Genomic DNA, 14790 nt, shown 5'->3' with positions numbered 1-14790 from the left:
ATGGATGGATGTCGGCATTTGCGCAAAACTGAAAGGGCGAACCACCACATTTAACCATGGAAAGAGGACTGGGAATATGGCCAAATATAAACAGTGTAGTTATTCCCTCCGCAAGGCAATCAAACAAGCTAAATGTTGATATAGGGACAAAGTGGAGTCGCAATTCAACAGCTCAGACACAGACACTCGCTTCCAGACAAACTAGGTGGCTGGTGTGTTTACAGGCATATTTAATTGCTCCCTGTCCCAGTCTGCTGTCCCCACATGCTTCAAGATGGCCACCATTGGTCCTGTACCCAAGAAGGCAAAGATAACTGAGCTAAATTACTACCGCCCCGTAGCTCTCACTTCTGTCATCATGAAGTGCTTTGAGAGACTAGTCAAGGATAATATCACCTCTACCTTATCTGCCAACCTAGACCAACTTCAGTTTGCATACCGCCCCAACAGGTCCACAGATGGTGCAATCGCCATCACACTGCACACTGTCCTATTTATTATTATTATTTTTTATTTCACCTTTATTCAACCAGGTAGGCAAGTTGAGAACAAGTTATCATTTACAATTGCGACCTGGCCAAGATAAAGCAAAGCAGTTCGACAGATACAACGACACAGAGTTACACATGTAGTAAAACAAACATACAGTCAATAATACAGTATAAACAAGTCTATATTCAATGTGAGCAAATTAGGTGAGAAGGGAGGTAAAGGCAAAAAAGGCCATGGTGGCAAAGTAAATACAATATAGCAAGTAAAACACTGGAATGGTAGTTTTGCAATGGAAGAATGTGCAAAGTAGAAATAAAAATAATGGGGTGCAAAGGTTGTTTGGGCTAAATTATAGGTGGGCTATGTACAGGTGCAGTAATCTGTAAGATGCTCTGACAGTTGGTGCTTAAAGCTAGTGAGGGAGATAAGTGTTTCCAGTTTCAGAGATTTTTGTAGTTCGTTCCAGTCATTGGCAGCAGAGAACTGGAAGGAGAGGCGGCCCTATCCCATCTGGACAAGAGGAATACCTATGTAAGAATGCTGTTCATTGACTACATCTCAGCATTCAACACCATAGTACCCTCCAAGCTCCTCATTAAGCTGGAGGCCCTGGGTCTCAACCCCACCCTGGGCAACTGGGTACTGGACTTTCTGACGGGCTGCCCCCAGTTGGTGAAGATAGGAAACAACATCTCCACTTCGCTGGCCCTCAATGCTGGGGCCCCAGAAGGGTGGGTGCTCAGCCCCATCCTGTACTCCCTGTTCACCCATGACTGCGTTGCCATGCACACCTCCAACTCAATCATCAAGTTTGGATGACACAACAGTAGTGGGCTTGTTTACCAACAATGACGAGACAACCTACAGGGAGGAGGTGAGGGCACTCGAAGTGTGGTGTCACTCAACGTCAACAAAACAAAGGAGATGATAATGGCCTTCAGAAAACAGCAGAGGGAGCACTCCCATATCCACATCGAAGGGACGGTAGTGGAGAAGGTGAAAAGTTTTAAGTTCCTCGGCATACACATCACAAAAACTGAAATGGTACACCCACACAGACAATGTGGTGAAGAAGACGCAACAGCTCCTCTTCAAACACGGGAGGCTGAAGAAATTTGGCTTTTCACCTAAAACCCTGACAAACTTTTACAGATGCACAATCGAGAGCATCCTGTCAGGCTGTATCGCTGCCTGGTACGGCAACTGCACCACCCTCAACCGCAAGGCTCTCCAGAGGGTGTTGCGATCTGCACAACGCATCACTACCTGCCCTCCAAGACACCTTCAGCACCCGATGTCACAGGAAGGCCAAAAAGATCATCAAGGACAACAACCACCAGAGCCACTGTCTGTTCACACCGCTACCATCCAGAAAGTGAGGTAAGTACAGGTGCATCAAAGCTGGGACTGAAAAACAGCTTCTATCTCAAGGCCATCAGACTGTTAAACAGCAATCACCAACACAGAGAGGCTGCTGCCTACATAGAGACTCATATCACTGGTCACTTTAATAAATGAATCACTAGTCACTTTAAACAATGTCACTTTAGTAATGTTAACATATCTTACATTACTCATATCATACGTATATACTATACATTAAACCATCTATTGCACCATGCCTATGCCGCTCATCCATATATTTATATGTATACATTCTTATTCCTCCCTTTAGAATTGTGTATTAGGTAGTTATAGGGGAATTGTTAAATTACTTGTTAGATACTACTGCACTGTCGGAACTAGAAGCACAAGCATTTCACTACACTCACATTAACATCTGCTAACCATGTGTATGTGACCAATAAAGCTTGATTTGAATAAAAACCCAGTGTCATTTCATTCAGATGTGTTAGCCTACACAGAATGTCAATGAACATGATGTTGGGTCTCTTTTACACTGTTGATACATTCAAGGGTAAAAACTTGAAAAGATTGAATAGTGATTCATTTGGCACTGCTGATACAAGGTCGTAAACATGGAGGCTTGCTCATGGGAAGAGGTCAACAATGTCACAGAGCGATGCTAATGACGCTGACAACAGATTAGAAAGTGACGTATAAAGTTAGCTATGGACAATCAGATGCCAGTGGCATAGCCAAAGCTATTCATTTTGTACTCAGTCAACAACCTCCTCCTCAAACGCAATTCATAGCTAGGGTCGTACACAAAGTAAAAGATGAAGACTTATACAACTTATAATTTAATATAGTGAGTACACAATGCCATGCAATTGAGAGGAAGCTGATTTATCAACTAGGGATTCAAATGTAAAACTTCAATAGACTGCTTTGGTAAAATGAAAACATCAGTATGACCACACACAACTGGTACTTTATTAGGATCCCAATTAGCAGCTGCGAAAGCAGCAGCTACTCTTCCTCAGGTCCACACAAAACGTGACATAATACAGAACATGAGTAGACAAGGTCAGGACTACATAAGTTGAATCCAAATGTCATATGCAGCGGTGATGACGGTCATGTACATTCTGTATGAACTTTGAGACACTGTTTCACACTGCCGCCAGAGAGGATGATTTCATATGACCATTGCGTCCGCCCGGAAAGTGAGCTCAGTTTGACATTATACAAATACGTTTTCACGAATTCCAGAGACATAACATTACAGGAAACACACTCACATGTATCAAGATCCATCAAATCAGATGAATTCAGTATGCAAATGTTTATTATTTCCCCTTTATGCACATCTCAAATGTTCACATTATTAATCGTCTATTCATCTGAAACATGCATTTTAGTAGACTGCATACCATTGCTACATGGCAAAAACAGAATAACTTGGCATTCTGTACAGATATAGACAAAAGGCCATTTCCATTATGACAATGAATTCAACTTGATGCATCAGTGTTAACTACACTGGAAATAGAATTGTCCACAACGGCATGGCCATTATCATTGCCACTTGATGAAGCCTCTACTTAAACGTTGATATTTATAATGTCATAGAAACCATCTCTGTCATTGTCAATACTGCAATTCATTTAAAAAAAAGATGACTTATATGATGACTAAGACCTCCCAGAGGAGCCATTTCCATTGACCTTGGGGCAACATCCAAAATCACAGTTTAAAAACCCCATAACAAAACAGCATTGCTTCTGTCTTGAAATTAAATTGATAGGTTTGTTCTTTGGAATAAAGACCATTTTCTCCAAACAGGTTGCTTTTGTTCTCCTGGCATTCTCCCAGAGTCCGAACGTGTCTGTGTGTGTTTTACAGTTTGAGTTTGGTTTCTTTGGCCTCGGGGGCGACCTCGGCTTGCTCTGACAGAAGACCTGTTTGCTCAGCTGGTCCCTGGGGCTGGGCATTCTTCAGTAGGAAGTGACTGATGAACAGCTTCAAGCCCTCCCACAGCATTCCTAGTTTGGGAATTCCCTAAATCCTGACGAGACACAACACAATGGCAGATATTGATACCAGACTTTTCACACGGTCAACCCTAAACGGTGCAGTTTTATAGGAGAGCCAAAGGACTCTGGCCAAAGATGTTTCATGACTAGGTGAAAGGAGGAGGAATCTGACCCTGATAAAATGTATTCTAAACCAGGGTTCGTCAACAATTATTTTTCTGAGCTAATAGTCGGCGGGCCAGAACTTAATTAGCATATAATATTACCACAACTAATTGGGCTACATTACAAATTTAACACAATTGAACACATCTGATTATCACATAATAAATTGATAAATTGATTGTGATTGTGCTCATAAAATGACCATTGTCTCTATTCAATTATTATTTTTGATCTCTTTCTCTTTGCGTTGATTGGTAGGAAAACCAGGTCTACGTAGCCTACTTTAGGCTACACTACTCTTCTTAACGTCAACATTCGTTCAGAACAATTAGCTTCATTGCAAGAGAAAATGCTGCTCTCAAAAAGTATCAAAAGAAAGGTGGATCATAAACATCGAGGATATGGTAAGATGAACGCATATCTCTGTCCATTTCAGGGAAGAATGGGCAGAGCGTTATGCGTTCATCTTACTATATTTTCCCAATGCCAAGCCAGTGTGTCTTATTTGCAATGAAAATGTCACTGCTTGCAAATCATTTAAATCTCAGACGTCATTATGAATCTAAGCATGGAACTGTCGAAGTGGCCTTCCGCCCCAGACAGAGGCCTGACGCAGAAACATTGAAGAGTTAACTGTAAGCTGCACACAAAGCTTTTTTTGGCTGACATTCTGTCATTGGAACTCACGTCGGTAGCCATGAAGTGCTTTGAAAGGCTGGTCATGTCTCACATCAACAGCATCCTCCCAGACACCCTACCCATTCCAATTCGCATACCGCCCTGACAGATCCACAGATGATGCAATCTCAATCGCACTCCACACCGCCCTTTCTCACCTGGACAAAAGGAACACCTATGTGAGAATGCTGTTCATCGACTACAGCGCAGCGTTCAACACCATAGTGCCCACAAAGCTCAGCACTAAGCTAAGGATTCTGGGACTAAACACCTCCCTCTGCAACTGGATCCTGAATTTCTTGACGGGCCACCCCCAGGTGGTAAGAGAGGCAACAACACGTCTGCCACGCTGATCCTCAACACTGGGGGCCCCTCAGGGGTTTGTACTTAGTCCCCTCCTGTATTCCCTGTTCACCCACGACTGCGTGGCCAAACATGACTCCAACACCATCATTAAGTTTGCTGACGACACAACAGTGGTAGGCCTGATCACCGACAACGATGAGACGGCCTATAGGGAGGAGGTCAGAGAACTGGATGTGTGGTGCCAGGACAACAACCTCTCCCTCAATGTGAGCAAGACAAAGGAGATGATCGTGGACTACAGGAAAAGGCAGGCCGAACAGGCTTCCATTAACATTGACGAGGCTGTAGTGGAGCGGGTCGAGAGTTTCAAGTTCCTTGGTGTCCACATCACCAACGAACTATCATGGTCCAAACATACCAAGACAGTCTTGAAGAGGGCACGACAAAACCTTTTACCCCTCGGGAGACTGAAAAGATTTGGCATGGGCCAGCTGCACCATTGAGAGCATCCTGACCGGTTGCATCACCACCTGGTATGGCAACTGCTCGGCATCTGACCGTAAGGCGCTACAGAGGGTAGTGCAAACGGCCCAGTACATCACTGGGGTCAAGCTTCCTGCCATCCAGGACCTATATAGGCGGTAGGAAGGGCCATTTTTCAATAAAATCTTAATTGGGGGGCGGTTACAGGTACAATATACAAGGAAAAGAAACAAAAATAAGTGATCCTCCACCCCCAATCTCCCATCCTATTCCCCCAACCCCACATCCACCCTCCTGGTGACCAGAGAAACCCTCTCCATACCACCCCTTCCACCCCATACCACCCCTTCCCCGTGGGGCTAATATGAGGTAAAATGTTCAGGTTTCAAACAATTAAGTAAGGCTATATGTTTTCAAAATGTATAAGCCTACTGCCTCCGGCTCAGATTGCAAAGTGGAAGGTGACGTGCTGATAGCCTGCCTACCCTTGCCTATGCACTTGAATGGCAAATGGAGGAACGCTTCAATACGAGTTGAGAAATAGCCGCAATAGAAAGCTGGGATCCTTCTCTATTTAATCGTGGCCATCAATTTTTTTTTTTACGATTAAATTAGCATTGTTGCGCAATGACTGGGCTTATAAAAACACGTTTCACTGTTAGGCCCATCCTGTACACATAAAATAATGTAGTGTCACATACTGAAACTTGCGGCAACGTCTAGCTTTGGTATGAGAGCATTTCAGCAGTGCAGAAGGGTAGGGACACCAAACACACCGTATCAGCTTCTCAAAAGGCATCCAGGTAATCCTCGCCGGTCAGTATGACGCAAAAGATATTTCTCCTTATGTCTGTTCATTCTCCGTTTCCAGGCCAGGTCTAAGATGTTTAAGCTGAACTGAGTAGACAGGTGAAGGAAAAATGGCATTATGATCAGTAAAACACATTGAAAATGTTGTCTAGTTCAGCCGAAATGTAGTGATATACAGTCAGGGTAGGTAGTGCATAAAAAAAGTATAATAATCATTTAAAAATGCTGTTATGAGAAAAAAAAAAAAAAATTATTGTCATTATTTTATGGATATTTTATGTTTTTTTCCTGATGGGTGTCCCTATACTGGGATGGTTGAGCTAACGTGCGCTAATGTGATGACATGACAGTTGTAAGTAACAGTCAACTTTCCAGGACATTGACATGTCTTATATGGGCAGAAAGCATTTGTTGCATTGAGATGATTTCATATTTTGCACATGCGTATTGCCTAAACATGTTGTGTGGTAAGCTCTGCACATTTGGGCATATCTACATAATTTGGTGCTCTCATCCCTTTAACTGAATGAAGCTAGCTAGCAAAAACAACCTGGGTAAATGGAACTTCATCACTCATAGCGGTGGGAAGTAGTGGTGCTGAGGGTCCTGCAGCACCCCCTAACAAATCACAATTAAAAATAATATATATTTTTTCAAGAGTTTTGGGAGCATTTCTTCCCCCCACCAAAATAGTGCCACTAGGCCTTTATTACTCCTGTACGAGCGGAGCGGAGCAAAATCCGTTAGACAAACAATTTCAGCACCCCCACCGCAAAACATCTTCCCGGGGCCATGCCTTAAATGCACCTCAAACTAAACTTGGTATAATTCAGAGGGAGACCAACAGCTGAGCTGCCTAACCTTCATCAGAGGAAGGGACAGAAAATCATCCGATCGAATGCACCACACTTGGCCTGACAGACACAGGAATGTTTCACAACATTTTGGACAATATCAGTGTTAAAATAAATGCCATGTTTGATCCTTTTGTCAGCCTTGGCCCTACAGCACTGTCACTGAGAGGTTTACCCTAAAGGACAGATGAATGGACTAAAATCACAAGTAAATGCATTTTCCTTTGCAATTTGCGGTTTAGGCTACTGTTCAATGAACATGAGAATAGACAACACCCCTTTGATGCATTTCATTTATCAAGCTAGAATTTTGTATTGAAGAAACATTTATCAGTCATTTCAATTGTTGATATGGGATTTCCTTCAGAACCGTATTCATCACGTGTGTAATAATATTTCACATAATAATATTATTGTGTGCGTGCATGCATTTGCGCATTGCAATCGCGGTGCATTGGAAGAATTGTAAATCCATTGTGAAAGGCTAGGGAGTTTGCGTTGCAAACTATTTGGATGAAATGTAACTGTGGATGCTACACCGGTCTATGGCCGAGCTGAGTTGAGCAGTGTGCCATTTTGTATCTTGCCTACAATGGTTTTTACATTTGGTGAAAATTGTTTGTTCATTTCAGTTAATAGCCTATGTCACTGGTTGTTGGAGCATCAAGGTTTATTTGTCAGTAAATCAGGCTTTGGTAATAGCCAGTGCCTAGCCAGCCACCGACCTCAACGCACGTCACTTCTCAAATGTTCATATGAAAGAGCTGCAGTAATGATTTGGTGGAACAACAGGGGCCATATGTATCAAGCATCTCTGAGTGCTAATCTAGGATCAGGTCCCCCACCTGTCTAAATAAGATTATATGGTTTGAATCAGCACAACTATTCTGAGACACCGGAAGTATATGGCCCAAGATATTTTATGGTTCTAGTACCTTTCCTTCTGCAGTTGTCTGTTTTGATGTCATGTTGCCCTGGTCACCTATCATGGGTGCTCTGCTCCACGATGAGCCCACGATCCACCAGCGGCCCACCTGCTCTGCAGCCAAGAGGTTCTCCAAAGAGACCCTCAGCATCACATCACTGGCCCCTGAACTCTGGTGGATCTGGGGTGAAGTTTCACCTAATTACAGATCTAGGCACAGCTTCCCCTTCCCCCAATCCCAACCTTAAATGTATGTTAGGTATATGCTAAACTGTCCCTAGATCAGCGTCTAGAGGCAACCTCACCTTACTCCTTCACACTCCCCTCATCTGGGTGCTAAAACATATATTATAAACTGGGTGGTTCAATCCCTGAATGCAGGTTGGCTGACAGCCGTGGTATATCAGACCGTATACCACAGGTATGACAAAACCTTTATTTTTACTGCTCTAATTACATTGGTAACCAGTTTATAATAGCAATAAGGCACCTCATGGGTTTGTGGTATATGGCCAATATACCACGGCTAAGGGCTGTATCTAGGCACTCAGCATTGCGTCGTGCATAAGAACAGCCTTTAGCAGTGGAATATTGGCCATTTACCTCACACCCGTACCTTATTGCTTAAACATAAACTGCTATGTGAGATTATAGCGCCCCCTGGTGGTTTTTGCTAAAATGTGCAAGTGATATATTCTTGAGGTTGAAACATCAACAATGGATGAATATTTCATGGCTGAGCAAAGAATGGTTTTGAGGTTATGATATGACAGTTTGTTAGTAAGTATTAAGTTCATCAGATCCATATCCCACCAGAGTTCTCTGTAGCTTTTGCAGTCACTCAACAGGCTCTGGGTCATGGACTGGGACCTTCCTCATATCGTTGTTCTTCAGAGCCAGCATGGTCTGCAGCTGAAGCGCACCTAAAGACAGAGATGATATTCAGAAGAGAGTTGGCTTGTTATTCATTTTTGACTGCTAAGGAATGCTAATTGCGAGTTGCTCTGGATAAGAGCTGCTAAATGAGCAAAATGTTACACGACCATGTTCGAAAGCATTACCACCAATAAGGTGCATTTCAGAGTATAGACAGAGGGTGATGTTGAGAGCTGTGTTGTGTGGTAGCTGTGACAGACCGTACCCTGTTTTCATCCTGAAACTTGGTGCCCACACCGCTGCCTTTGCGCTGGGCCCCCAGAGATGAGCTCTTTCAGAGCCAGGGCATCATCCTTCCGCAGGGCGAAGCCTACATTTTTCAGCATGAACAGAACCAGCTCAATGTCCTTTTTCGGTGAAAGCCCCAACCAGCATCTTCAGGATGTCAAAGGTGAGGAGGGTGTGCACCACCTGGAAGTTGTAGAGATGTGCCACCATGGCCACCGGGCTCTTCCGTCAAACTTCCACACCACTCTCTCCAGGAAATTAGCCCCCACCTGCAAAATGTTACATTGTGTCAAAGAACAGAAAATAAAACAAGTCATTGGAACCTTGAATTGCTGGAGGGTATGTGAACGTGTGTGTTTCAAGTTTGATTGAGTGTGGTCATTTACTGAAGGGTGGGGAGTAAACCTGACTGAAAGAGACAATGCTAATAGAAGGCCAAGGTGTGAACTGCCACTTTCCCATTAATCAAACAGAGGGGGAGGGGGAGGGGGGGTAGCTTATAAAGGAACTGGTGACAAGTCACCACTGAGCACGTAAATCAAACAAACCGCAAGCTAATGATCATTCACAGGTTAATGGTTACTCCTTTTCTCACACAGACTGTGTTGTTACAAAATACTGTTTTCTTCTTTCTGTGCCCTTATCAGAGGAGCATACAGGGGTGAACTAAAGGTAAACTAAAGGTCACCAAGGGAGAACAGAGTTCTAGACAACTACACCTGCTACATATCCATTAGGATTCAATCGTAATTCTTAGTTGACTGTAACTAGCTACCTTACTTTATGTCTGCATCCCAAATGTCACCTTATTCCCTATATTAGTGCCCTATTTTTGACCAGGGCCCATAGGGCCCACATGTGGTGCTATCCAGCACCTGACACCAACGTAGTTAATTAGGGGAGTAATTAACTACGTTGAGACTCAAACCCTGGTGTCTGTGACTGTCATTCCAAAACAATTATACCAAAAGGCAACAACAACAAAAAAAATCGCTTGGTGAGGTCACTAGGTGTTGAACTAAGGTTGGATAGTATTTTTTTTTTAAAGGGGGTCCAACTCAGTTTTTTAGCTCACTCCCCTCACATTTTTTAAAGAGTAGGTAGCATAAACATAACCACATGTCACATATGGATTTGCATTAGTATACGCATTTTAAAAAATTGCCACTTTAGCTACAGCAGCGACATGACCTTGATAGCCAGTAAGATGTATTTCAAGTCGGCAGGCAGGCCAATACAACACCATTGCACTGGTCGCCAGTTTATCGACCCTGCACCCCAATCAGCCACGCAAAACGTTCTTGAGTGGCAAGAAACCTGCCCAATTAGCTGATTTGCTTTCCATACACCCACTCCTTTCGACACACCCACTCATCCATACTCCGGTTGCCATATTGAGCTGCAGTTACCCATACTTGTGTCTGTCAGCTAGCGTGCTAGCACTAAGCCAAGGTGGAAAAAGTTACAAAACTGCTGTAGCCTATTTCACAGAGAACATGCCGAAAAGTTTACAAAACAAAACGGAGAATAGATATGGTACTACAAAATCAGAGCTGATATGATTTTCTCTTTCTTTCGAGCGTGCCACGCTTACGGGCCCTGGCTAGATAACACAGCCACAAGGTCCATGAAGAGCATTCTGCATGGCAGCAGGTGCCCCATCTGCTTCTTGTTTACATCACACTTCCTGTGATTGGTGGATTGTAGCTCACCACCGCTAACACTTGGTCTGGAATATAATTACATGCTTGAGCTAGCATACTAAAACAGAGTAGATCCTACATATGAAATGGAGAAATCGTGCATTGTGGTTGTGGATAGTTTTCAAAGATATCTGGAAATAAGTTCATAAATATGTAATAACACAAAAAAATGACTATGTTCGTACTTACAGGTAACCAGATTGTGACTACAACTAAGTTCGGTCTTTGACCACACTGTGTTGTTACATTGGTTAGTAAAAATTCATGCTTCCTACACTTTAAATCAAATTTGAACGACCTTACCGGTTCACAAGTCCTTTGACTTGTCACTTCAGTCTCTCTAGCTCAGCTTTGCGCTTATCATCCCCGGTGTCCCGTAATGTGAGGAGGCACATATTTGCCTGCTGACAGGACTACCAATATACACACAGAATAGTGTTTAATTCTCAGTCTATACATTTATGTCCGGTTTCCGGGACACAGATTTAAGCCTGATGCTGGACAAAAAAAGTATTTTCAGTGGAGATTCTCCATTGAGCTTTCTTTTTAGTCCAGGACTACTAGGCTTAATCTGTGTCCATGAATACAAAACATACATTTTTTGCTGAAATTCACAAATTATATTCTATTTGGGCAACTTACAGTTTCTGCCTTAGGCCCTGCAAGCTTTGAGTCTCAACTCATTCCTCTTCCTCTTAATTTTCTTCTTCCGAACCTGCTCCAACACTCTCATCCATTCCTTCTCAGTCCTCATCAATCTCATCTTCCTCCACATACTTGCCTTCTGCCGCATTGGCATCCAGATCTTCGTCACTGTCTAGTTCGCTGCCCTCCTCTTCAGAGTCTTGTCCTTGTTCTTCCTCCTCCTTGCCGGACATTTCAGATTCACTGTCTTCCAATTTCCTGAATTTATTTTTGGCAATGTCCATGTCATCATTGTCATACATCATCCCTGAAGCTGCCGACCCAACTTCCAGTACACCCAAAATGTAATCAAGTCCATCATCAGCAAATTGTTTCCCCTCTTGTTATACCCAAGAGATCCCTCCAATCTCATAATTTCTCGGTCCTCGACATCATTTGCTTCCAAAATTGCTTTTTTTCTTGATTCCTCAAGTCTGTTTCTTTGCTGTGCTTTCTTAGAAGGTTTCTTAGGTCCAGTTTTCTCAGCTTTCTCTCAACTGCAGTCTCAACAGGAGTTGACTTGGACTGTTGAGCTGCTGGCTCATCCTTTCTTCAATTTTCCATTCACCTTTGTTGTTTATCAGATGGGGTTGCAACTTCCCCACTGTCACCAGTGGATGCGTTGAGAGCCTTGTAACGTTAGCCTTCATAGCGATTCTTACTTTGTCTTTTTTATCTTTCTTTTCTCCTTATGCATGACTTTTCTTCTTCACAAATCTCAAACTACAGCCATCTTCCGTTTCATCACAGCCTACCTTACTCTTTACAAAGTCGTTAACTGTCACTATATACTTTTGCAAATTTCCTGTGTCTTTCCTTCCCTCTTGGCTTTCAACTTTGCAACAGAGATGACTATCGTTAACTATTTAACTATCATCTTATTGTTACTTGATGAAAGACAATGACTTTTATAATTACATTCCTTTCGATGTGTCTACGAGTTTCAAACTTGGCAAGAAACAAACATGCCCGTGTATGAAGCAAAAAAAAAACTCGTCCATGAAGCAAAAGGCTACTTGTTACTTCGAAACACTTGAAATAGTTGAACAAAACTATCTTGAAACGTCAAATAATTAGACACATGTATCCAGTCTTCATGAGGCAAGACATTTTGGTTGACAAACGACTCAGGAAACACAACAAATGATTATAGTTTTTAGCGCGGAATGATGATGTCATTTATTTTTGGTCGTCCCTAGTTACCACAGTCATAATTATGTCTACTATTCTACAATGTAGCTTCTTAAAATCCGATGTTAAACGTATCCCTCATCTTAACCACACTGCTAACCTTATGCCCAAACCTAACCTTAAATTAATACGATTTCTTTGGGTGTGTTTTCATGAATTTGTATGATATACAATATAGGCTAACCGTGTAGTTAGAGTTTAAAGTTTAAAATCAGTTTTTAACAAGATAAATTGTAGAATTCGGCGGGGTTTAGCCATAATTAGGACTTTGTAACTGTCAACTAGTAACAACCCATTCAGTGGGTTTTGGCTGAATTACCGTTCTCCTAGCAGCAGGATATTATGCTGGAGCACGATCATGGATTTAAAAAATTAAAAATAACAGCCCCCTGCAAAGACATGCAAATATCGAACGTTTTTTCTGCGCATTGTAACCACCTTCGAAAAAATAAATTGATAATTTGACGTATTTTCTTTTTTTTCTTATATTATTTATACCAGTTTACACAAATACTGCTATGTTTAAAGCTGTTGTGTAGGCTATATTTAAAGAAATACATTTTTTAAAATAATTTTAAAATACTCAATATAGTCTGCAAAAATGAAATGGGTCTCTTGTTCTGGGCAACGAGTTTAATACAGAGTACTTGTGACTCCTTACTCCATCCACTAAAAGCACTGCAATGCAATACACAGTATATGGGATACTTGTTGGTACTTTAGAGATAAAGTTTTTCTACCTGTCTCAGCTAAAGTGAGGTGGGAAATACTCAGTAGGGTCTTTACTAACCAAATATGTGTCGTTTTGGAGGGGGACTGTGTCATATCCAGCAACACAGCTTTAAATTACATGGTGCTATCCATGGTCCTGAAATCAATACACACTCAACAACGAAAAGGATACACAAATATCAAACGTTTTAATCAAAATGAAAACTAATTTATTTACAAGTTAAATGTAATGCATATTAACCAGGCTATTAAGACACAGCATAATCACACTTTCTGAACAGCAATGGAGATAATGATTTACAAGTTGTAGTCTGATATGTGCTTCTTATCTATCAAGATTTTCAGTATACAGTAAGGGCCTATTACCTAGTTTAAAAGAATAATAACAGAGAGAAGATTATTTACAAGCTACATTGTCATGATTATCGATCAAGGTCAGCAAAGGCACATTTTGCAGAGTTGAACATGTATTACAAGAGCCAACAAGGCTGATAGGCTAACAATACACAGCATAATCAAGCTTACAGAACAACAATGGAGAACATTATTTACAAGTTATTGGCCTTTATGTGTTGCTTTTCTATCAAGGTTAGCAGTATAGCAGTAGACTGTGAAGGCAAGGTGACTGGGAATATGGTTGAGTACAAACAGTGTAGTCATTCCCTCAGTAAACCAATCAAACAGGGAAAACGTCAGTACAGAGACAAAGTGGATTCGAAATTCAATGGCTCAGACACAAGATGTATGTGGCAGGGTCGACAGACAATCACTGATTACAAAGGGAAAACCAGCCATGTCACGGACATCGGTGTCTTGCTCCCGGACAAGCTAAACACCTTCATCGCCCGCTTTGAGGATATCACAATGCCACCATGGCGGCCGCTCCCAAGAAATGTGGGCTCCCATTCTCCGCGGCCGACGTAAGACATTTAAACGTGTTAACCCTCGTAAGGCTGCTGGCCCAGACGGCATCACTAGCCACGTCCCCAGAGCATGCGCAGACCAGCTGGCTGGAGTGTTTATGGACAGATTTAGTCTCTCCCTATCTCAGACTGCTGTCCCTGCTTCAAGATGCCCACCATTGTTCCTGTATCCAAGACAGCAAAGGTAACTGAAATAAATTATTTCTGCACTGTAGCACTCACTTCTGTGCAATCGCCTTGGCACTGCATACTGCCCTATCCCATCTTGACAAGAGGATTTCTTATGTAAGAATGCTTTTC

At 42.3% G+C, this 14790-nt stretch overlaps 1 pseudogene; it reads right to left on the bottom strand.

Moving 5' to 3' along the window:
• Positions 1–2003: 2003 nt before the first annotated feature.
• LOC123990388 lies at positions 2004–10636 on the bottom strand (annotated as a pseudogene).
• Between the last annotated feature and the right edge of the window lie 4154 nt (positions 10637–14790).

The sequence above is a fragment of the Oncorhynchus gorbuscha genome, linkage group LG12 (assembly GCF_021184085.1).
Source record: "Oncorhynchus gorbuscha isolate QuinsamMale2020 ecotype Even-year linkage group LG12, OgorEven_v1.0, whole genome shotgun sequence".
In the NCBI taxonomy this organism is placed as follows: Eukaryota; Metazoa; Chordata; class Actinopteri; order Salmoniformes; family Salmonidae; genus Oncorhynchus; species Oncorhynchus gorbuscha.
This window is presented reverse-complemented; position numbering and strand designations above follow the sequence as displayed.